This window comes from Protopterus annectens, chromosome 14.part0 (assembly GCF_019279795.1).
Source record: "Protopterus annectens isolate FY-2018-M chromosome 14.part0, PAN1.0, whole genome shotgun sequence".
Lineage (NCBI taxonomy): Eukaryota > Metazoa > Chordata > Ceratodontiformes > Protopteridae > Protopterus > Protopterus annectens.
This window is the reverse complement of record NC_056748.1, coordinates 705225151-705252140: the sequence shown is the minus strand read 5'-3', so window position 1 is coordinate 705252140 and position 26990 is coordinate 705225151.

Below are 26990 nucleotides of genomic sequence, written 5' to 3'. Positions count from 1 at the left end.
ACAAAAACATCAATACACACACATACACTTACAATCCTAAAACTAACCCTACACTAAACTATACATACACTACTGTCTATCCACTTACCTTAACCCAAACCCTAACCCTAAGGTCCGTCACTATCGCACACTCACCTAACCCGCGCCCTAACCCTAACTCACCTAACCCGCGCCCAAACCCTAACTCACCTAACCCGCGCCCTAATCCTAACAACCACACAATCGCACACTTACCTGAACCCGACCCGTAAATCTCCACCACAGCACTGAAAATAGCGAAGCCACAGAACCGGCCAACCAAATTCTTTCCCTAGGAAAGAATTTGGTGTTCTGCAGCTTCGCTATTTTTAGCGTTCGATTAAAACGGGTTGATATTAGAACATTCGAAGTTTTAAAACTTCGATGTTCTGATATAGACCCTAACCTCCTATGATCCTATGATCAGGAGAGTCAGGCAAATGATGAATGATATAACAGATGACAGTGAAACTGATTTAATTGAGTAAGTTTTGTTCAAAACTGGCCTCCACTGGCAGTCTTTGGTATAAAAGAAAAAGGAAAATGGAAATGCAGGCACATCATTTTCTAACACAGGTGTGGTAAAATAAAGGTGTAGCAGTCAGCACTGCTGTTTCACTGCACTTGGTTGAGTGGTTTGGGTCCTAACTGGGATGCCTACTGTGTGTAGTTATGCATATCTTTCCTACCTCTGCAAGAGTTTGACTGGATGGTTTAGTCTCTTCATACATGTCAAAGTCATGCTGTAAGTAAAAATGCAGATTACCCATATTCCCGCATAAGTGTACGTGTGTGTGTGTGTGTGTGTGTGTGTGTGTGTGTGTGTGTGTGTGTGTGTGTGTGTGTGTGTGTGTGTGCTTGTGTGGTGTGCACATCAATCAATGTATATGCAACCTACAATTGACTTGTGTGCAATCCTGGAACACATCTCTGTCTTATGCTCACTGAATGCCAGGATAGTGTTTCTTTTTCAGCAGTCCTTAATTTGTCAAAGCAGGCAGTGAAGAATGACTAAATAAATAAATGAATTATGCATACAAAGTGTCTTCCTACTTCTTTTTTAATGTGCACATACAATGCATTTCCCCAATACTTCTACAAGAGGGTTTTCATAATTGAACCTGTTTAACCCTCAAGATAAACATTAATGAATTTTGTTTGACTATGTGTGATACTGAATGTACATATTGTGTAAACTGTTCTTTACAATGTATCTTTTATACTTTTTATCAGTACTGTAACATGTACTTTTGGAGCTTTTCTCCCTGGGCCTCCACTGAAAACGGGTCCTCTGGGCCCGGTGGACCTCCCCGGTAATTAAACTGGAAATAAATATATAAATAATTATTATACTAATTATATTTCTTTTTTCTCAGGGTATGGCGGTAGCGTTGTTATCTCACAGCAAGAGGTTCTCTCATTCGATTCTTGGTGTGGCTTGGGAGTGCCTTCTGTGTGGAGTCTGCATGTCCTCCCCGTGGTTGGGTAGCGTTCAAAAGACATGCGTGCGTAAATGGGCGTGCCTTCATTGAAGTTTGGGCGTCGAGCTGGCACCTCATCATTTCATAAAAAGCTACTGCCAATCATAAGCGGACCGCAGTTCCGCTGTGGCGACCCCTTACCGGGAAAAAGCCGAAAAGACAAACAACATTTCTTTTTTCTCAAGATTTGGTGCTTGTGGAGAGGAGCCGACTCTTGACTTCTGGGGAAAAAAAATATCAAACAGCCTTTTGAAGTACCAGCTTGTGCAATGCAAAGTTTGTCAAAGTCTTAAAAGATTAGTGAACTTTCCCCATAAAAGTTCTTTTCTAAATATTGTAGAAAACTCTTGCTGGAAGTATTTTTTTTTTCTTTGTCATACCATTTGTCCTGATAGACATTTTGGAAAGTGGTCTTCTAGGTCCTGAACTGTCTGCGTTTTATGAAACGGGATCATGGCACATCTGCTTGACTACAGTTATAGTCCTTTTCTCTCTCTCTCGTTAAATCAATATATTCTATAAATTCTCTGCAGGCTGTCTCAATAAGAAGTTATCACATTAGGAGGCTTGGTCTAAGGTGCTGTGTGAAAGGTATGGCATACCTGACAGCTAAAGATCTATCTGCTGACCTAGTTGAATGCACCAAATGCATCTCTAGTATACTTTTTTATGTGAGCTCATATAGATACACAGACAAGCAGACAAGCTTTAAACATCTATCTTCTGTGATAGAGCTATGCACTTTTTTTGACTACGTAAACCCCACATAGAAAAGTACTGAAATGTTACCCAAGCATCAAATAATGTATAGATTTGACAGCCAAATGAAAGAAGTCTGTTTTCCCAGTCTCTTTCTCAGACCTGTCTACCTCCCCTAGATTTTGTGCCAGGGGAAGTGTAAATCTAGCAGTTGTCTTACAGTGGAAATGAGGTGGAAACAAACACAGATTACTGCTTGGCATACTTTCAGATTTCTCTATAGGTATTGCCTACCAGAATGGTGGTGTTTATGGAACCTAACATTGTGTTAGGAATTTGAAGCTAAGATTGTGAGGCATCCCAAACAGACTAGGTTATATCCTACAATCAGTATACCAAAGGGAAAGCAGCCAGACATGAGATTGAGTCACTTTCAACAATTTATTTTATACCATACTGGGGAGGAAGCATCCTTCAATCCCCATCTGCAACCTTCGTATGCTACATTAACTGTTTCATTGCGGGCTTTAACATTAGGTAGAGAAACACAGGAAAAGGAATATTTCGGCAAGATCAGTGTGGAAACTTCATTGAAAAAATCATCTATAAATGATGTTGGAGGTAGTTTTTTGGTACTTTTCCATTATTGGGGCAACAGATGTACTGAGCACTTTGCGTTATTGGCCCAACATCGGAAAAGAACTGAGTGTTGTAATCTGCATGTAGTTCTCAGTCAAATCAATGATCATATGGTCCGTTCTTCAAATGCTCACATTTTCTTTTATTACTGATGTCCATTACCAGAAAAATATGCAAAAAATGAGTTATTGGCATGTACAAAACATTTCAGTAAATATAAACTCGCACCATTTAAACCATCTGACTCCAGTGTCATTGCTATAGTTAAAGTTCACACATCAGTCAGTGTACTTTTGTAGTTATAGATAACATGAAATATTTATACAAATCATGTAGAGCCTTACATGCAACTGATCTATATGTTTGTTTGACTGTATGTACCTGGAAGATGAAGCGGAGCTTAATCTATGTTTAAAAAGCATTCAAGTGGAAACCATTCTTACTACTTATTATCGAACCCTTCTCAAAGTAAATTTCTCCTCCAAACAAATAAGTAATAAATAAATAAGTGATTGTTAATACATTTTTATTCATTTATGTATGGATAATCAGTTTGGAAGATTGAGTTCTCACTTGTCATTTTATTCTAATAATTACTATGTGCTTGGGATATAGAGATTACAGCTGAGGATATGTCTGTCACAGATAGTGTCAGTCCTGTCAAAGTTACAACACTTATTTCCCACGTACCATGGATTATACTATCTGGCAATTGTCCAAGGATGAAGACTCTGCTATTCAATTTTTACAGGACAAAGGAATATTGCATAAGGAAAGATGTTGTTCTAACAAACATGTTATGAAGCTATATTACAGTAATAAGGAAGCACCTAAATAGCACTGTACACAATGTGGATGTTTGGAGAAAAAAGGTTTATGAAATCAAAACTGGTTTGAGGGGTCTCACATCCCTTTCCTTACTGCAGTAAGATTTATATATTTCTGGTGCCAGGAACTGAAATCTGTCGAGTTTTGTGAACTTCAGTTACACATGAATAACAACACTACTGTGTACTGGAATAACTACATGCGAGAAGTATGAAGGCTGACACAGGTTCTCCAGCTGTGCACCTTTTCTGCCCAGTCTAAAAGGTAATACTAGCTGCCACCACCCACTAATATTTATCAGCTACTCAAAGGCCCTTAAAAGGGTGTCCAATTATTACTGTGCAATATTATTATCCAAATGGTAAGTGCAAACTAACAGTCAAGACTTATTTGGAGTGACTTCGTACAGCATCACTATATACATGCAATGTACTCTTAGAGCTTAAATTATCTCTACACAAAACAGCCACAGTTGAAAGATTTAAAATATTTAATAATAAATAATAAAAACACAAGATAATACTTCTTACTACACAGTGCTAGTCAAGAGTTCATAGATCACAGAGAAATACTTAAAATATTTCAGTAGAAAAATTCTGACACCACAGAAAAACACTTAGTCTAACCTTCCTAATTCCTAGCTATTTCTAAGAGAAAACACAGTTCTAAAATAAACTTACATATTGAGCAAAGAGGTGCTGGTGATGTTGGATGTCCTCAAGACAAATGCTCAGAGCTCTCTGATTCTCTCTTTTTAAATTGATAACACAGAGCTGTTTCACATGACATCATTCTTCACACTTCTCTGGTGTTCCCAGGCTAACAGAAACTACATTTACATTATTTACACCGGTCAGAAACCAGAGCAATAAAGTACATTTATACATGCAAATTCTAGTCATTAACTCTGGCCTTAAAACAATAGGCAGGATGCCTCCCTCTAGACATATCGGTTCTAAATTTTAACCTCAAAGACAGTCATGAAATGCTTGACTTAGCTTTCTTACAGCAGAGTGCACTGTTGTTACATTTTTGCAGTTTAATGTCCAGTGCAGTCTTTTCACATTTAAGAGAACAAGCCTGTGGCTTACATTAATATTTACAAATGAAATAATTATCTACAGAATTCTGTCTGGCTAGGCTGGCAGTCTTTACCTATCTTTACAGTCTGCTGTCATTCTTTAACTATTGTTGTGAATGTCATGCAATCTTACATACATGTATATCAATAATAACTTAATGATAACAAGCAGGAAATTAACTTTTTCAAATTACATTCATTCCTACTACTTTTAAACGTGGTTATTTACGTTGCTAGGGCAACACTTTCTAAGTACTGTCTGCCACTTTAAAATAACGCATTCTCACGTAGCAGCTGTTTTCCAATTGAAAACTTTAAGAGCATGAAGGCTAACAGCTGTGCGATGATTTCAATCAACATAACAGAGATTACTCTACCAACTTATTTAATGACAAAATAAGAGTCAATTTCGTAACAAATACACAATATTATATTAATATTATATCAGCTGCTGTTAATATGCACTACCGTGTTACATTTGAAGTTGTACTATGAATTGTTGCCCCGATAACGGAAAAGTACCATTTTTTTCTTTTGTTAACAGATGAAGAATAAACGGCAGATTTGGAAAAAGTGTTCAAAGGTATTGCCACTGGAAAAATTATTGTAGCATGGAGTATGATGACCCAACATAGGTGCCATGTATGTTTGCCTCACTGCGACATTGTTGTGCTACTTGAAGTAATCCAAAATGAAGTAGTGTAATTTGTCAGAGCGCTCTCGGCTGATGTTGATCCATGTATGATCAAAGGTCTGATCTACAAAGGTATTGCTGATGCTCAATAACCCTCTTCTATCCCATACTTATTCTCCGAAACACCATATAATATTCTTTGGGAAATTATTTATTTATTTACTGTTTGTTCACCAGGTCTGTTGAGCCTTTTCAGCCACAACTCATATTCAAAAGAGCAGAAAATACATCAAGTCTTTCAAATCAACAATATCATATACAAAATGAGTACATGGCAGAATTCATAGCATAATCTTCACAGCATGCAAATTGGGTAACATTAAAAGATTGAGTCAAAGTGCACTGAGGGGGGGGGAATATATATATATATATATATATATACATATATATATATTTATATATATATATATATATATATATATATATATATATATATATATATATATGCAAAATGCAAGCAAGATATACATACAAAATACAGTTCAATCATACATATAACACATAAATAAACTCCTAAATACCTGTGAAATATTTGCATACAAGATGCCACAGTAAGAGGCCGAGAAAAGCTTGTTAAATATATTCTAATATCCATGATAAGGAATGGTAACCTACATAACCATTGCCGTGGAAGCAGTTGCTGGTAGATTCACCAAAGAGATGCTCTTTCAGTGCATCTTTGAAGCTTTTGACAGTTTCTAGATTTTTGATGCCTGTAGGCAGGTGGTTACAGGCAGCAGGTCTTAGTCTAGAAAAGGCTCTCTCACTAATAGTAGTTTTAAATGGAGGGCTTACTAGACAGAAATTATCCTATGTACTTCTGAGTACATAAGGGATGCCCTGTAAAAGTAGTTTCATTCAAGAGGTGGCATTTGTGATGGCCCATCTTTACCCCAAGCCAATAATCAAAGAGCCTCAATCCGCACCACTGACACTGGAGAGTGGTGGTCACTAAAAACAGGAATGGATTTACACAATATTTCAAATGCAGCTCTCTGCATCAAGCACAGTTTCCCTCAACAGCACACAGGGAACACACTCCACTGATAGTGGTCTCTCTTTCTCTCCAGATCCATACAAGACTCACTTTGGAGCACTGTGTCTCAGCTCCAAGTAACTGACATACACAGTCAAATATCTGATTTTTCAGACACATGCATACACACACACACACACACACACACACACACACACACACACACACACACACACACACACACACACACACACACACACACACACACACACACACACACCTGGGAAAGGCTGACATAGATTCAACAGCTATGTCCCCTCTCTCTAGCCTACTTTAGTTACCTGACTCTGGCACAATTCACCTTCAGACCTAATACATTTTTAATGCAAGCATCTGTACAAATCAATGTGACAGTCAAATGACACAAGACCATTTACAAAACTTCAGCTAGCCCTGCCGGTATATGCTACACATACTCTGTCCTACTTCTCCTGGTACAGCTGTAAGTACCTCACAACGTCACAGCCCCCCCCCTTTGAAGACTCAAGGTAGTTTTTCAAGTGACCCTGATAAAACGTTGCTTGAAAGAAATGGGGATACTTACGTATTATCGCAACCAGATTGTTTAACTCAAGAGCAGATTATTAATGCTCGTTTCTTGGGCTAAGAAATGTGGTCAGACTGTGTGGGGAGATGTGTGTATGTCACAGAAGTGTGTACTTTTTCACGTAGGTCACGACTGTGTTAATTTTGTCCTGTGAGGATACGTCTGGGTTTTCACCAGGTCTGCAAAGGATGCATTCTCCCAGGACCCCGCGCTCTCAGCTCATCTGTTTTCATATGGTAACTCCGGCAGTGATTACGTTGGTAACACTTCAGAAATACTTCACCTTTCCATTGATATAGGTCCTGTTTCTTGGTTCTGCCTCCTCCCTCCCTCCTCCATTACCACAACATATCTGTTTTGGGATGTAACCCCACTGGATTTAAATGATTTTGTGCATATTTAAGCCCCACACTGACTTTCTTAACTTCATATTCTGCAACGTGATGCCAAGTAATATGACAACACAGACCTGCATTTTCTGACATGTAGTAGCCTGTTTATTTGTACATGAACATTTTTTTACAAATTGGGAAAATTAATTACAGTTAAACAAGACCATCATTACTGTGTCTAAGTTTGCCTTCTGTGAGGGATTCCTTACACATAATGAAATAAATATGTTGGTAATAGGACCCTAGGCCTGCCAAGTCAAGGGTGCGTGTGTAATGCATGCAAAAAGAGGAAGAGGGTTTTCAGAAAAGTTTCTGTTCCAGAAGGTTTTCCAAATTTATTCCTAGCAATAAACACTAAAAAAACCCTTACAGTGTTTCATGGGCTCCTTTGTATGGAATTATGCATAAATCGCAACCAAGAAAATCTGGCTGCGATAATACATGAGTACCGAAATGGGCTTGTCTGTGAACACATTAACCTATACCCTGTCTTGATAATCCTTCTACATTGGCATTGCTATAATCTGGACTGGCTAATACAATGGGTCTTCCCAAAACCCCTTTATGCTTTTGGAATGCCTGCTCACAGGCTGCAGTCCACACTACCTTATCTGGCCTATATTTCCTTGTCAGGTCTGTGAGGTAAGCAGCTATTGTACTATAATTGGGAACAAACTTTCTACAGTACCTCGCTGTCCCCAAGAATGCCCTCACCTGCTTTTTGTTAACAGGGGCAGACCACACCTGAATATTTTCCACTTTGGCAGGTTCTGGCCTGATCTTACCACTCTCCACTCTATGTCCCAGTTAAGAGACCTCTGCCACACCCACCTGATACTTACTGGACTTAATGGTCAACCCTGCCCTTTGCAGTCTGCCTAGGACCTCCGTGACATGCTGAGGTTTCATTATGTTAACACAGCACAATTTTTGCCCCTGCCTCCTGCCAAGCAGGTTTACCATATAATTAACTTCACTGGCCTTCCTTACCAGTTGGAAGGGCCTCTTCCAAGCTGCCTGCAGCTTATTGTGTCAGACAGGAATGAGTACCATAACCTGCTGTACCACAGCATACTCACAGGCTCGAGTATTCCTGTCATACCAGACCTTTTTCTGTTGCTAGGCTCCTCCCAAGTTCTCCTGGACCAACCCCATGAGCTCCCTAAGCCTTGTCCTGAGGTTTACGTCATATGCCACATATTGTCCTTGTGGGATTCACACTCAACTCCCACTCATCACAACTCAAATCTAAAGGCCCCCTCACCATATGCCTATACAAAAACTCAAAAGGTGAAAAACATGTGGATTCCTGGGGTACCTCTCTGAATGCAAACAGTAGATGGAGCAAATATTTATCCCAGTCTCTCTTAAACTGGTCTGCAAATGCTCATAGCATGGTCTTTAGAGTAGAGTGTAACTTATTTATTTATTTATTTACATTTGTTTACCGGGAAATTCCAACTGGACTTAGGTCCTTTTTCAGTGGAGGCCCAGGGAGAAAAGGTCCACAGAACAATAAATGACCAGCAGAGTACATGAAGAATAACTGAGTATACATACAATAGCAAATAATACATACTGCAGCAAACATTAGCTATGCATACAATATGAAACATAGTAATGAACAGATATACCAATATCTAGCCAGAGGCTAGGAATAAAGGTAGGATGTATATGCAGATAGTACTAAGCTCAAATGGATACTGTTCTAAACTCGTATACCTAAATCTTATATACAAATATTGCACTAAACACAAGCAGATATAAAGCAGAAGCTCCACATAAAGGTGGAACAAGCTAGAAGGGCTAATGGGATGAAAGGGGAAGATACAGCAGTAAGAGAGGAGACTGAGTGAGTAGCATATGTGGTAGTGAGAGATCACTAGGTGTAAGTCAGTAGGCTATGTATTTGGAGTTGATATGAAGTGTAGTTAAGCATGTTATAACAGGTTTGAGAGATTGAGTGAGGAGGGAAGGGGAGGGTAAAGGGTGAGCCAGAGCCTGCAGAGGAAGGAATGCAATGATCAGATGGTGTGAGGCACAGTGGCTAGGGGAGGGGAGTTAAAAGGAGGGTTACTAGTCGGACTGGTGCATGGGCATAACCAGAGACTTTTTAAGTGAGTTTTTAGTGTAGTCTTGAAGTGATTGCAAGAAGGTAGTGTGGTTATAAGAGGGGGGAGATTGTTCCATAATCTGAATATGATGCAGGAGAATAGTGCATCTCCTGCTGAGTTCTTGGGTTTGGTCACTAGAAGTAGATTAACCTCTCCACAAGACCATTAGTCTGGGGGTGGTCTTTAGGAGCTTCACCCCACAATGCTGCCAGACAAGTCAGCAAGTCTGACATGAAATCGGCATCTCTGTCAGTCACTATTTCTCTCGGGAAACCTACCCTGCTGAAAATGTCTAATAAAGCATTTGCCACCTTCTCTGCCTCAATGGAGGGCAGAGCTCTCCCCCATCATATCTGGTAGCATAATCTACTACCACCAAGATATACTTCTTCCCTGTGGAACTTAGGGTGCTCAAAGGCCCCACAATATCCATAGCTACCCTCTGAAACAGCTCTGCAATCACAGGTAAAGGCATTTTGGCACTGTTAACAGGTCCTGCAGTACCCTGTTACATGCCTTGCAATCTCAGGCTAATAAAAATTCTGCATAATATGACTCTTGGTATGCTTAGCACCCATACGACCTGCAAAAGGAATGTCATGCCTATGGCTAGAAGTGCCAGACAGTGGGCTTTAAGCACTACCAACTAATGAGCTGCCTCATCCTCTAGCCCTCCTTTAGGGGGTCCACTCTATGTGCAGTAACCCTTTGTTCCAGTATAAAGGCTCCCCTTTTCCTTGAGCATCAGCTGCTTCCTTAGCTACCTCCCTCATAGGATCATAGGACGTTATAGGCTATTGGCCCTGAGATGCTTATATGCCTAGCCAAATGTTTAGCCCGTGTTTAGACAAGTCAGCACTCAGAGTCACTGTCCAGCAGGGACACAGGTGGAATCCCAGGAGTGCATTTTCTGTTTCTCAACTAGTTATGCAGGTTGTGCTTAAAAAGGGATAATGAGGTACTCTGCTTGACATGGAGCTTGACTTGCGGATATTCAGCATTCCCATCAAGGCGGGGTCTGAGATTGCTTTGTATGCCATACAGAGGTCACCACTGAGGAGTCTGTATAAAACTGAGTAGAGGGATAGGGCTTTTAGCCTATCTGTATAGGTTCATAGGTTCATACTAGGCTATCTGCCCTAGGGCATTTACAAGCCTAGCCAGAGTGTGTGTGGCTTTCGCCACCCCTTGGGATGAGAATACTACGCCAATTTAGGGTTTAGTTTACTGTGCCTCTGTCTAGTAGTGACACAGAGATGACCCCCGGGGTAAACCTACAATCTCCCATCCACTCATCAAGATTTATCTTGAAGAGAGTTAGTGAGGGGCTCTGCCTAACATGGACTGGGATTCTGTTCCAGAGTGTAGGGAGCCTCTGGGTTATGAATCTGTCCCTCCAGCAAGTCCTATTTATTTCTGTGTTGAGGTTCAAATCTCTTGCTCTCGTGGCTCTGATGGATTTGGATTTTCTGAGATGGAGCATGTCCATTAATTCCGGATTGGACATGGCCTTATACGTCAGGCATAGATCACCTCTGAGTAGGCGGTATGCGACTGAATAGAGCTGGAGTTTCTTCAGCCGGGCAGCATATGGCATATGTTTGAGACCCTTTATTCTCTTGGTGAGGAACTTTTGGGGTCTTTCTAACTGCTGTAGGTGTCGGGTAAGATACATCCCAAATGGGGCATTGTACTCAATCATGGGCCTGATAAGAGAAGAGTGCAGGGGCACAATGACCTCTCTTGATCTAGATGTGAATCCCTTCATGATAAGGTGGGCAATACAGAAGGTCTTCCTAACCACCTTGGCAATGTGAGTGTCAAATGAGAGGTTACTGTTGACTTGGGTCCCTAGGTCCCTGATTACCTCTTCCGTACTTAATAGATTACCACCTATGTGGTAATTTGTGGGTACCTTGTTTTTCCCAAAGGGTATGACTATACATTTTTTGGCATTCAGTTTAAGGCCATGGCTCTGGCACCAATTATCCATTTCTATGAGGCCTTTCTGAAGGATGCTTGTGTCCACTGGAGGATCAGTTATGACGCCCAGTTTGCAGTCATCTGCGAACTTTGTCAGCCACAATCCTCCTATGTTTGCTTGCACCACGGAAAAATAAATGCCGAACAAGAGGGGTCCCAGGACTGAGCCCTGTGGGACACCGCTTGTGACTGACTTAGAGTCTGACATTGCTCCAGCAATTCTGACCTTGTGGGTTCTGTCCTTGAGCCAGTTTGCAACCCATCTTGTGACATATGGGTTTACATTTAAGCTGGTGAGTTTGTCAATGATGCCCGAGTGGGGTATTGTGTCGAAGGCTTTTGCAAGGTCAAGATAGGCTTTGTGAACTGCCTTACCCTCATCAATGGCCTTAGTGACTGTTTCAAAAAAGTCGACTAGGTTCAAAAGGCAGGATCTGCCTTTGACAAAGCCGAATTGGGTAGGATCCAATGTCTGTAGGTCCCCAATGTCTTTGTTTATGAGTTCCATAATGATCCTTTCCATAGCTTTGCAGACCAGGCTCATCAAGCTTATGGGGCGGTAATTTCCAGGGTCCGTAGAAGCACCTCCTTTGTGGAGTGGGACCACTGTTGCTGTACGCCACTCTTTGGGTACATATCCTGTAGTAAGGCTAAGATTAAACAGCAGCTTTATGTGCGGGTTTAGTTCCTCTTGGAGATCATGTAGCACGCAACTCGGGACACTGTCCGGTCCCATTGATGCTGTGTTTTTAGCTTTGGAGAGGGCGGCTCTCACTTGGGCATCTGAGATGTTAGAGAGGCTACACTCTGCTGGGACAGATATTTCTTCTTTTGGGGGGGGGGGTGGAGAAATTTGCACTGAACCTGTCTGCCAGAATGTTGGCAATATCTGTGGGTTCAGTGTATTTTGTGTCATTTTGGACTAACTCTGAGCATATCTGGGAGTTTCCACCCAGGTTTCTAACATAGCTAAAAAAGGCCTTGTGATTGTCTTTTGTGTCTTTTGCGATTTTTCTCTCAAAGTTGGCCTTGGATGATTTTATGAGTGATCGAAGTTTTTTGCTAGTACTGATCAGAGATGCCTTCCCTTTTGGGGATTTTGCTCTGTCATGTAGTAGCTTCCTCCTCCTGTTGTAAAGTTTGTTAATGGCTGGGGTCCACCAGACAGGATGCCTGCCTTTGTGGGAATGGGTCTTGGTTTTATTAGGGATTGCATGATCCATGCATTCTTGAAGGTGTCCGTAGAAGGCATTAGGTTTGGTGTTTGAGGCCCTGTATTCTCCTGGTAAGGAACCTCTGTGGTCTCTCCAGCTGCTGCATGTGCTTTGCGAGGTACATGCTGAAGGGGGAGTTGTACTCAATAATTGGCCTTATAAGGGAAGAATAGAGGGATCTTATGACTTCTTTGTCCTTGTATGAGATACCCTTACTTATGAGGTGGGCCATGGTCAAAAGTCAGGTTGCTATCAACCTGGGTGCCCAAATTCCTCACTACTGGTTGCGTACTTAGGACATTGTTATTAATGTGATAATATGTGGGGACATGACTCTGCTCAAAGGGGATGATGATGCATTTTTTGACATTCAGCTTGAGGCCATGTTTCTGGCACTATTTATTTGGGTGAGACCCTCTTGGAGGACGTCCACATCACTTGGGGAACTGATGATTGCATCCAGCTTGCAGTCATCTACATACTTGGTCAGCCACAGTCTACTGGTTTTGACCTGCACCTCAGAGAAGTATATCACAAATAACAGAGGCCCCAAGACCGATCCCAAGGGTACGCTGGTCTTTACAGGTCTACTGCTTGAGGTGGCTTCCCCTATTTTGATTAGGTGTGTTCTCTCAGTGAGCCAGTTTGCTACCCATCTGGTAACATATGGATCGATGCCTAGTTGAGAGAGTTTATCTACTATGCCCAAGGGGGGAATAGTGTCGAAGGCTTTGGCCAGGTCAATGTAGGTGGTGTACACCATCTTCCCCTCGTCCATGGCTTTGATGACTGTGTCAAAGAAGTCAACTACATTTAACAGACATGACCTCCCCTTGACAAAGCCAAACTGTGTGGGGTCGAGTGTTTGGAGGTTGCCAATGTCCCTGTTAATGAGGTCCATGATAATCCATTCCATGACCTTGAAGATCAAGCTAGTTAGGCTGATGGGTCTATAATTTCCTTGATCGGTGGATGCTCCACCTTTGTGTAAAGGGAAGAAAGTGGCTGTCCTCCACTCGGCTGGGACAAAGCCGGTACTCAGGCTTTGGTTGAATAGGGTGCCTAATGGTGCTGCAATTTCATGCCTGACCTCAATCCTCATTATGTATGGTGTGAAAGCTGTGCCTGCCTCAACTCTACTTTTGTGACCCTTCCCAACTCCCCTTCGACAGGAAGCCTAGTATCATCTGACAATGGTGCCTCTCTGTCAGCCTGAGTACTACCACTGACCTCTGTCCTTGCAGTCACCTTTTCGGTAGGAACATCAGTACCTACCAGCAGCTGTGGTTCACTTTCAGGGTCACTGTAACTAGATAGCTCCCTTCCTGAAATAACCACATCAACAGCTCCAGCTTCAGGCATGGGGTCTCCCAAGGCTACCAGACCTACCTGCCTGTCTCCAAGCCTGACTGTGTTTAACTGCATGCACACATGGTGCTACATAAGCAAAATCATTCCCTATTAAGGCATCTGCAGGGATAGCCTCAAACACACTTACCTGCTTGTTCCCTTTTCCACCTTCTCAGTCAAGATGAACCCTAGCCAAATGTATTTGGAATGGGGTCCCTCCTAAAGTTCTCACTGGTGTGGACTGCCCAAGCAAGTACTGCTCTTCTTTAACCACTGCAGGCCTCACAATGGTTATGTTAGAGGCTGTGTTTCCCTTAGCAGTGGCCTGTCTTCCAAACACTAAGATAGGATACAAACTCTGGTGATAGTTTGGTACCTCTCTTGTCTCCAAACAACTTGACACTGATGGGCAGTTATTCCCACTTACTGGCTCCATCACCTTTTGTTCCCCACCTTGCTTCAGTGAACATTGGTATATTACATGGCCCCTCTTGTTAGATTTAAAACATTTAACCATTGATCCTGGCTGTGTACCTGAACTGGTGGCTTCCCCTGTTACTGGTAGACTCTGTTGGGGTGATCTAGGCTGCCCACCATGGGTTCCCTTATATCCATTTGCAACACTGGATATCCACTTCTTATGCAGTGATGCCTTGCTTGCTAAGCAGAGTTCCCCTTTTCTCTCCAGCTCATCTGCAGAATTACATTCTCAGTATGCCAACCAGATTTTCATGTCCTCAGGCAAAGTACTAAGGGCTTGTTCCCTCACCAAAAGGTCTGCCAGCCTTTGAAAACTGGTGATCTAACATATACTCACCCACCTATGAAAATAAGTGCTTAACTCAGCAATATAATCACATACACTTTCATCTGCCTTGCTCAAGAAACTTTTCTGTAAGTTTCAGATGTTAACTTAAAACAGTCTAGTAAACATTGTTTTACTCTAGCATAGTTTAAACAATCAGTGTCAGACAATTTAGAAACAGCAGTTACTGTTTTGTCATGGAGTAAGGGGATCAGGAACTATTCCCAGAGCTCTTGGGGAATATTATTCTCTTTACATACTCTTTCAAATATATGAATAAAACTATTAAAGTCACTCCTCTCTGCACATTGTGGAAGAAATTTACTGACCTTTATTGCTTCTGGGGTCTGGTTACTCCCTTCCCCATTACCTCCTTGACCCTCATGAAGGGTCAGCATCTCTCTCTCATGCTGACACTACTTCTCCTTTTCTTCAGCTTCCAAATTCCTCAGTCTTTCTTTGGTCTCCAAATGCCGCAGTTTCCCTTCAGTCTCATGTTGATGCTGCTTCTCTTTTTGTTTGGTCTCCAAACATTTGGCCTCCAATTCATTCCCAACACTGCAATCTCTCTTTGGTCTCTAAACATTTGACCTCCAGTTCAAGTCTGTTTAACTCCAGATAGATGTGTAAGTCCTCTGAGGAAAAGATGAGCTGTCCTGTTTCCAAAGGCTGCACATCCCCATCACAGGATTGTTAATCTCCCTGATTGCTGGACCATGCTGAAGCTGTGATAAAGGCTGAAATCATATCCTCTTTAGTCAGGTAGGCATGCACCAGTTCTTTGGCTTCACACACACATTGGCCAACTAGTTCTTTACCAGCTTGCTATAATCTTCTGCTGATATCTTTGCCTGCTTTCTGTGACTAAACTAACATAAATAAATAAAAATGTTGTGAAGCTGAAACTCTGAATGTTTACCTTGTTGCAGTTGACAGTGCACACACCTTCAGTAACAACTGCCTACAGGCTACTGAACTTCCATTAATATCCCACTGCTCTGTCACCAATGTATGATGGCCCTTCTTTACCCTAAGCCAGTAATCAAGGAGCCTCAATCCTTACCACTGACACCAATGAAAGGTGGTCACTAAAACCAGGGATAGATTTAAGCTGTATTTCAAATGCAGCTATCTGCATCAATCACAATTTCCATCAAGAGAACACATGGAACATGCTCCACTGGGACTGGACTCTCTGTTTCTCCAGATCCCAAACAAGACTCACTTTGAATCACTGTGTCTCACTTCCAAGTATCTGACGCACACACTTGAATATCTGATTTTTCACACACACACACACACACACACACACACACACACACACACACACACACACACACACACACACACACACACACACACACACACACACCTGGGAAGGCTGACACAGATTCACCAGCTGTTACCTTTCTCCAGACTACAAGGTAGATTGCTACCACCAATCAAATACTCTTACAGCTCTTACAAAGGATAACCAATTATGCTGTGTCAGACTAATACTTGTATGAATAGTAGAGTGTGACTGAAGCAGTAAGGCATATTTGAGTGGCCACAGTGTCACTAAAATAAGCACAAGTACTCTCAAGATGTTAAACATTTTCTCTAAAAGACCAGCCAAAATGAAAAGGTATAACAATATTTAATAATGGATAACAAAATCGAAGCAGGAGAATATTTAGTTATGATAAACAACAGAGTTCCATTTACAATAAATATAAAAATTACACAGTTGGATAGAACCTCACAGATGCAGAAAAATAAATAATACTAATCTCGCTGTACTTTTCCTAACAGAACTAAAGAGAAACCGTCCCTAGTTAACTCAGTATCGCAAGGAAAGATGTACTGCTGAGATGCTCACTTCCACGAGGCAAGATGAGATACGACACACTAGCAGAAATAACTAACAACTGAACAACTGAATTGTAATAATTGACATAGATCTTTTATATCAAGTTTCAAAGAAAAACAAAAACAAACATCAAACTCCTGCTGTCAGAATTTTGTCCTTCAGCTGATTATACAATGACGTTGCATCTAGTCACCTGACTCTGACACTATTCACCTTCAGAACTCTGTTAAGATTCTGTTGCAGCATTTTTAACATAAGCAACTTTTACAAATACATTTTTAATATGAGCATCTGTACAAATCAATGTGGCAGTCAAATGACACAAGACCATTTACAAAACTTCAGCCAGCCATGCTGGCATATGCCACACATGCTCTGTCCTACTTTTCCTGGTACAGCTGGGAATACCTCACAACATCACAGCATGTTAAGTTCATTAGTGCTTCTGCTGAAACCACCCTAAAATTGTTGTTTGCTTAACAGACATAGGCCATATAAATCCATATAAACTAAAAATAATAAAGTGTTAATATTAGTATTTATGATGTGAAAAGTCTATTTTGGGAGATGTTTTAAGAAAGTCACTTTTTAACTAGGCACAGAAGGTAATCCTTATACTTTTATTAGTATTATTTCTATACATTTTTCATTACTGTAGCTGAACCTACCTTCCCTTAATAGGTCCTTTCTTGACTAAGAGGATATTTATTTCTTATCCACTTTTTTTCATGTTTTTTCACACATTTCTGGAGTAAGGGTGCCTTCAGGGCTTTTAAATATCTTACTTTAGTTGTTTTATTAGATCTGGAACAATGGTTTTGACTTTCAATGTCATGCAACGTCCCCAAACACAAAACACACTGAGTATGAAAGGTGTTAAGGCCAAGCAGACTTTCAAAGGAACAACACCCATGGAAGCAGAACTGCTAAAATTAGAAAGGCTAAACACTTCTACCTGAAAAGGTCACATTACTGTATTTGCCAAACTGTATATAAACACTACTTCTGGTCCATAAAGAAAGGGCGCCTGTCTCTTTCTTGTAAACAGAGAGCTGCATGTATATGATAGCACGGAATATGTGGTGCAGTGTCTCCCACAAAGAGATGGTGGGGTAACCCCCCACATAAAACAAATACTCTAATGCTCTATTTTATTGCCTGTTCTTCTGTAGCACTGCCCTCATTGATGTGCTTTTTGAGTAACCCTTTCTAAAACCGGAGATCAGGTAAGGGAATTTTCAAAACTCAGTTCTCTGCTTCAAAAATATGCCTTTAGCCCATCCCGGCCAGGCACATATGTAGACATGTTATTGCTTATTTGTCAAACCAAAGGAAAACAAAACCTTATAAATAATAACATAATTAAAAACAAGCAAACAGGCCAAAGAATATGTCAAAATAGAAAATTTCAATAAGTGATGTGATGTTGTGAAGTAGGAAAAATGAAAGAGAGTAATGTCAGTTTTATGTTGTGATGGCAACATTCAGCAAAGATACTGGGTTTATAAGGTTAATATTGCTTCATGCAAGAGAGGGATATAAATCATAAATAACCCTATGAATTACAGTTCTGACATAATATTATAAATGCTAACATGCATAAGTACAGTACAGACACATACAAATGTTAATGTGCACGTGCACAATATACACCTGACTGATAAGGTGGCTTCTATATAGGTTGTTGAGGTGAAATTCCTTAAGCATCAGTTGTCCACAGAAAAAAAGACTGAAAAACTCAATACTGAATCCAGTTCTCCATAGGAAATTTTTGTCAGTGATTTCTAAATGTGTGGCAAAATGAGTCAATCCTATTGAGAGAGTTCTTCCTGCTTTATTTTATTTTATTCTATTTGTCTTTTGCTAACCTGGAAGGTCTGACTGAGCCCAGGGCCCATTTTCAGTAGAGGTCCGATGAGGAAAAACTCCAGGACAGATTCAAAAAGATCTAAACCGTAGTTGATGAGTAATTACATACAAGGGGAGAAAAGCCTCACAACAGATTAAATACTTTACAATGAGTTTGGAAGAAAGGCTCCACAAAAACACGCATAAGAATATTTTACAGCATCTGCTAAATAATTATATACAAAGGAAGAAAATCTCCACAACAGATAAAAACACAAACAGATGGGAATATATTTACAGAAATATTACTAGGATAAATTGTGGTCAAGAATACAATATGCACTGCAAGTAGCAAGGCACACTGCAGAAGTGGATAGCCTATGACATAGGTTCATAGGTTCATAGGTAGGTACTAGGCTATTGGCCCTAGGGCCTATATATATGTCTAGCCAAAAAGGTATCCTGGCTTTCTCCAGCCAAGAAAATTATTTTCCTGTGCCCCTGTCGAGCAGAGCCACAGTGAATTTCCTATTTCCCATTCAATCATCAAGATTTTTCTAAAAGAGTGCTATTGAGGAGCTTTGTTTGATATAGATAGGTAGTTTGTTCCTGAGTATGGGAAGTCTCTGTGACAGGAATCTATCCCTCCAGCATGTTCTGTTTATTGTGGTGACAAGGTTTAGGTCCCTAGAGCATGTAGCTCAGAGGGATTGGGATTTCTTTAAGTGGAGCATGTCCCAACAGCTCTGGGTTTGACATAGCTTTGCATGTTAGGCAGAGATCGCCTCTGAGTAGGCGATATGCGACAGAGTAAAGCTGGAGTTTTTTGAGACGGTCTGCATAGGGCATCTGTTTGAGGCTGGTAATCCTCTTTGTGAGGTATTTCTGTGGCCTTTCCAGTTGTTGTATATGTCTTGTGAGGTACATACCAAAAGGGGCATTGTACTCTATAATGGGTCTAATGAGTGATGAGTAGAGGGGAACAATTACCTCTTTTTTCCTGGATGAGAAACCTTTTGTGATGAGGTGTGCCATGTAGAAGGATTTCCTGACTACTGTGGCGATGTGATTATCAAAGGAGAGACTACTGTCCACCTGTGTCCCAAGGTCTCTTATCACACTTTCAGTGTTAAGTAGACTACCACCTATGTGGTAGTTCATGGGTACAGAGTTTTTACCAAAAGGGATGACAATGCACTTTTTGGCATTGAGCTTGAGACCATGGCTTTGACACTAGGCATCTGTCTTAGCGAGGCCCTTTTGTAGGATGTCCACATCATTAGGAGTTTAGATTATGGCTCCTAGTTTGCAGTCATCTGCGAACTTCATTAGCCAAAGACCTTCTGTGTTAGCCTGTACTTCAGAGAAGTAGATACCACACAGGAGAGGACCCAGGACTGAACCTTGTTGTACTCCACTTGTCACTGGTCTGAAGTCGGATTTGGAGTCTGCTACTTTTACACTGTGGGTTCTGTCAGTGAGCCAGTTGGCAACTCATCTTGTGACATAGGGATTTATACCTAGTTTAGTGAGTTTATCTATAATTGCAGAGTGGGGGATGGTGTCGAAAGCCTTGCTGAGATCTAGATAGGCTGTGTGAACCACTTTACCCTCATCTGTGGCTTTGGTGACTGCTTCAAAGAAGTCTATCAGGTTTAGGAGACATGATCTGCATTTTAAAAACCCAAACTGGGTGGGGTCCAGAGTTTGGAGATTATCGATGCCTTTGTTTTTAAGTTCCATGATGATACATTCCGGCTCTTCAGGCTAATGGGGCAGTAGTTCCCAGGGTCCATGGTGAATCCCCCTTTGTGGAGTTGGATAACCGTTGCTGTGTGCCATTTAGTGGGCACAAAGCCTGAGGTGAGGCTATGATTGAATATGGTACTTAGGTGGGGTGCCAGTTCGTTCTGTAGTTCATGTAGAATGCAGCCTGGAATGTTGTCAGGTCCCATGGATGCTGTGTTCTTGGCTTTGGAGAGTGTGGTTTTTACTTGTACAGCCATGATTACAGGAACTTTGCATTCTTCTGGTATAGAGATGGGCCGAGGAGGTAAAGGTAGCACTGAAACTATCTGCCAGGATGTTGGCAATATCAGTTGGTTCTGTATACTTAGTGCCATTGTGCTGTAACTCAGAGCAGATCTGAGTGTTGCCATTGAGATTCTTGACATAGCTATACAATGCTTTGTGGTTGCCTTTAGAATCAGTGGCAATTTTGTTTTCATAACTAGCTTTGGAGGATTTTATGAGGGATCTCAGCTTCTTATTGAGGCTGACCAGGGAGTTCCTCCAATCATGGGATTTTACTCTTTTTTTGCAGCAGTTTCTTTCTTCTGTTGTCTGTCAAGTAAACTGATGCATAGTTATTCAAAAATTGACTGTATCTCTAATAATATCTGGAAGTGAAAAATAAAAGAGTATTTTGCTGCCAAAATAGACAGAGGACTAGAATGATATGTGGAGGGGTAATGAGCAGGAGGGAAGATTAAAGACAAAGAGAGAGGGTATTATTAGCACTGGGCTGGCAACTCGACACCGTAAAACTCCACTGCCAATCATGAGTGGACAGCTGATCTGTTGTGGTGACCCCTAACCGGGAAAAAGCCGAAAGAAGAAGAATAAGAAGAAAGATGAAAATGTTATAGAATGACTTGAGAGAGGAAAATAAACAGTAATAAGTAGTGGCTGAAGAGGTAGAACAGCATACATTATTTTATTTTATTTTTTTATTATCATTTGGAGAAATGCTCCAGATTACATTAGTAGTACGTATCATTAAAGTGTGAGCTACTTTTGATATTAGGTCATTACTATCTGCTACAATATGGAGGTGTTAATGAATTTAGAGTGAGAAAGGAATAGTTATAGTGAGTAGGTTATCATGTGTCTATTTTAAGGGTTGTGTGTGTACAGCTCCAGGTGTCAGATATATTTTTTTAGATTGGTCATGAAATTAGAAAGATTGCTAGTATGTTTAAGGGATAAGGGGGTGGAGTTCCAGGAATGGACTTTTGAGTTGGTATGACCATGGAATTAGTATATATAAGTTCAGGGTTATCAAGGGGGCTTGCCCCCCATAACATGGCATGCATGGAGCTTGCATCACCTGCAAAAAAGACTTAAAAATATTTTTTTTGCCCTCCTGTTTTTTCAGGTATTAGTTTTCAGCATTTTGAATCTTTAGCATTGTGGAAGTCAGCGATGCATAGTCAAACCTTTATAAGGTATTAGAGGATGCTTACAGCAAAGAGATAAGGCATCGATAATATGAAACATAATTTGTTGTATGGGAGCCAATGGGCTGATTCTTATGTTAGGAACAAGTACAGAGTGACAGCTTGTGAGCACCTAGTAAAGCTAACATACTTAAGGTTCCCTGGGTCTTCTGGATGTGTCCTGACTTTGTGCCACAGGGCATGTGTGCACATATCCTCCCCTACATGCAGTCTGATACTAATAATGCTTTATGACCCTACCATTACTATTTACGTTGTCCAGAATGTATTTTTTTTTTATTTATTTTGCATTTCTTAACCTTGATTGTCTGGCTGGGAATGAGAACCCCTTTTCAGCAGAGGCCTGGAGAGAAAAGCTCTGCATGACAAATAACAATAACAACATACTATATAAGCTTTGCATGACAAATAGCAACAGGAACATATAGTGAGTGTACAGAGGTTATATACATGAACACAACATAAAATCCAAGTCTTTACATATGAAACAGAATTAGAATTTGGCCATCAATATAAAACAAAGCTATTGCAGAATCAATCCCAGCCGTCCCTCTGAGTAAAGAGAACTAGCCTAAAGTTCTGTGGTCCTTTTTATCTATAATACCTGACCTTGGGTATTTGGGTTACTGGGCTACTGGAGGCACTCATGGGGATCCTACCCCTGTGTCAAACTGCCAGCTCCCACTGTTAACAACACTGTGTATAACAACACCTAAGTTAGGGTCTTAAATAAGGCCAGGTGCAGGGCAAGTGCAAAGCAAAACTGAAAGACTACATAATTTTGTTAGTCTGCACACACATATGGAAAGTTTTAGTCTAATAATTTATAAAAGTACGTTATTATAAAACTTCACAACACATTTGAATCTTGATCATAACAAATTCCTGCATCCAGAAACTTTATTTTATATTCTCTATGTGAAATCTTAGATGTATGTCACTGTCTTTGTGAAACAGAGTTAATTATAACAACGTATGATGAACAGGATCTAGGTCTTTACACCAAAGACACCTTTGCTGAATTCCCCTTTGTGACCAAAGCAGAAAGCTGAATCTTGAATCACTAAAGAAACAAAAATAGAAGACTAAAGCAAAAGCAAAAAACCCCCCAAAAAATAATGCATCTTTGCCACTGTATTGCAATAGTTGCTTCCCTATGAAGTGCCCTTACCTTGGACTACATATCCTTAATCATCCATATCTACATTATAATTTACCATTTTGAGGGGGTGGCAGGGTGGCTCTTGTCATTTAAAAGCGTAAAGCGTATCAGTCCTCTATGTAACTTCTATTACGAGAAATATTTCTTACAGATGTGACTGCAGGAAGGTTTACAGGGAATGTCTTAAGTTATGCTGTCTGCTTCACAGGGCTAGGCATAGCAATACTGGATTTGTTTTCTGTTGGGAAAGCAAAGCTTCTAACACTTCCCTCTCACTAACAATGTTCTATTCCCAGGTTCTTGTGTGTGTTTGTGTAAAGGGGCATAGCAGAATCACCGCTGAACTCCCAGTTCGGTACAGAGAAGCATTCAGATTTCAGTCAGTTATCCTACTCAGATACAGAAAATGATGTGTGAAAATGAATAATATCCTGACTTTTACTATTTAAGCCTCAGATTCACTGCCTTTAGCTCTGTTGGCTATGGCTAGCAGAGACCATATGTCTACACATGTCTACATCTGTTTGGAATTGAACAATATAAATCTTTTGGATTGCTAAACAGCTGTTAGCACCCTGTAAACAAAGTCACCAGTGTTACAGGATTGTTAGCTATGATGCATCCCAAGTAGAACATTAGAAGTAATTCATCAAGTGGCATCACTTTAATGGTTTCTGTGACTGCAGCCCTGAAATCATGGAATTCAAAGAAAGTACCAAAAGCTCATTATTATCAGTATAAATAAAACACAACACACACATTTTAGTGGAAGATTTTGCCCGTGTTTCTTCTTAAAACTATGTTTTATATAATTCAAACATCGGATAAACAGGAAGCATGTTTTTTTTTTCTGGTGCACTGTTTACATAAATGTTCATCCAGAAACATCTCTGACTTATATTCTTGAGTACGATTCTTGCAATGTATATCGCTACTATTTTTGATGCAGACTGTCTCGTTTTGCTTTTCAGGGACTGGGTACACAGAAGTAGGAAATCTGACTTTAATTTTTCGTTTTGAACTATGGGTGGAGTTAATCTTTATTGACTTGAGCATCTGCGTATTGTAGCCAGGACAGTTTTTCCTTCCCATGGTGTCTGCCCTCTCTGTAAGCTTTCTGTCTAGTGTAGCACCGCAACACCAATGATGCAAAAAAAGACGATAAGCTGTTCTGATGAAGTCTGTGATAAGCAGATGAAAGCGCTTAACAAAAATTGTAAAAGTGTACGTTTTTCTTGTGGTTGGTGTTTATTAAACTCTAAATTTACTTAATAAGAAGATCTTCGTTTGACACCTTATTCGAGTGAGCCAGCAGCTACTTTCTTCAACATAATAGTGACGGTGAGCTTACCGTCTTTCTGTAAGATTGTGTGACAATGTCCTTAGTATAGTAAAGTAAATGGGTGAGGGAGTTATTACCCTCTCAACATAGAGATGTATGTGGAAGCCTTTATAAGAGATACTTACTTAATTTTTTTTTTATGGTCATACATAGTTCTGTTATATCTCTGCTTTAGATGCCTTGTTATGGACCTAAAAGAAAACATTCTATCTACAGAAGTAGATGGATTGCAACTGGTAATGTCATAAACAGCTACATACCATGATATTTTTATATCTGAAAATGAAATCAGGATCACAATATGGCTTCTTTATTAAAGTAACATGGAATTCTGCTTTTGCGCATGAAGCATTTTAGAGTTATGACTATCCATATTCTTAAATACTCCTATTCAATGTAGCTAAGAAACAAACTATGCACTATGGCACTTCCCAAAGACTGTCATCTAACTCTTCCTCTAACTGACCTTTGGAGGAACGCTATTTCTCCCACAGATTTATATCCTGGCATATCTTTAGATCACTCCTTAACCTTCCAGGAGCATGAGACCAGTTTTAAAAGTCCTGTCATCATGACTCAAGCACTATTACAAATATGCCAGCTAACTCACCCACTTCCTTCCTATGCCCAGTTGAGCACAGGCTTTTCCACTAAAGTCCTCTGTAATATATGTAATACATCCATTTTACAAAAGATCCGAAACAAAATCTGCAGATTTATCAACCTCTCTCACTTGTACACCAATCAATATTTATTGCTTCTTCTGTTAAAACTTTACCTATTTACAAGAAAGCATCCTTCCTCTAGCCAATGCCCTTCGCAAACATTTGAATTGAGATTTCTGCCCCACTTCCCTGTATACCGACTATTAACTCTAGTTTACATCTTGGAACTAACCTCAATGGCCCCTTTTAAGTTTGAAAATAATACCGTTCTCTCTTTCTGCCACTAAAAGATGTTTTTTTATGCTTGACACAACAGCATGGGATTTTATCCCACCAGAGCTCCAAAACCTTCTAATTTATAGTTTTAGAACGTTCCTCCTCTCAATGATACTAATTTCACTCAGTGCAAATGTTACACCTTCCTGTCTCCATTATCGACACTATCCCAGTTGCATCTTCATTAATAGTTAATTCACTAATATAAAGATATTGTGTATCTTGTTGACTAATGAGTTGCTATATTCCTTTACTAATGTTCCTAATAAACTTAAAGTATTCTAAAAATCTTTAAAACTGTCCTGTGCATTTCGTATGTATTTTGCAAATAAAATTGTGCCCTTTTTTGCTGTAATTGCCCAATGGTCCAGGTTGTTGCTGACAAGGGTTATGTGGCCAGTCCATGCACCCAGTAAGCAAATGTGAAATAAACACAAGCATACGCATGCACACACACACACACACACACATATATATATATATATATATATATACACACACACATACAAAAATATGTATATGGATGTATGAATGGATGAGTGCTCTTCATCTACCTGCTTAACTGAATAAACTACTTTAAACTTCAACAAGACGTCTTTATTCCTCCCACAGAAAGGGTATCAGAGAGAGAGAGAGAGACAGATAGCTAAAGTGATTTTATCTGGACTAATTTTTTTGTACTCTTTCTTGTAAATCTTGTCACATTCTGGATTACAGACGGGATACCAGACCTGACTCAAGCTTTCTGGATTACCTCTGCCACCTATTCAGGTGCATACACACAAAACATAATTGTATAATTGTTTTCTAGAGCAGGTGCATTTTTGTTTTGAAGGAGTACTACTAATGCATGCTTAACTGTATGAAATGTAAAGAAACATTATTTATAGAAACTATCCTTTATGGGCATTATTGATATCTTTAATATGGCTGAGAGATGTTAAAGAAAGTCTCAAATAAAGCAGAAAACTAGTTACATATAGTCATGTGAGTTCAGGAAAAAAGAATAATCTATTCATTCAGCATGGACAGTTATATTGCCCGAATATATGGACTATACAGAAGCTGACTTTGCCATATTTAAAGGTAGCATGAGAAATCAAAAGATATTTGGGTGGGATAGCACTCTTGAAAAAATTAATGAAAGTAAAACTAAACAAAACAAATGCAGCTGTTTTCATTTGTAGGCGAAATAATAAGGAAGAAGTGTATATGAAAGAAAAATCAGTGTGAAAGAAGGCACACAGACCTGTGTTTCAACTCAAAATGCAAGAAATGTTAACACATAATATATACATACATGACTTGCTGATGACTGAATGAAGAAAAGTGTAAAACAATGAATGGTTGTTCACATTTATGGGCATATGAATTCACACGTCTCCAACTCAAATTATTTTTACCTTTTTTAATGTTGTGTTCTGTTCTGAGGACGGGTATATGACGTTCAGATTCCTACTCTGCCTTTCAGTTGCCCTTTCATCTCAACCCCCCTCCCCACTGCTGAAGACACGGTTTTCATATGGTAATTTCAATTGAAGAAACTTTCGTAATATGAAGGTCAGCTGGAGACATTTTCTGAATTAAAATTAAACTGCAGCAATGTAGATGTGCACATCATTTTTTGTGAGTACAAATAAATGAATGCCATTCTCCTGGAACAGTGTAATATTTTAAAAGCCAGACAAAAAAACATGCATAGGGACAAATGCTAGCTGGGGATTA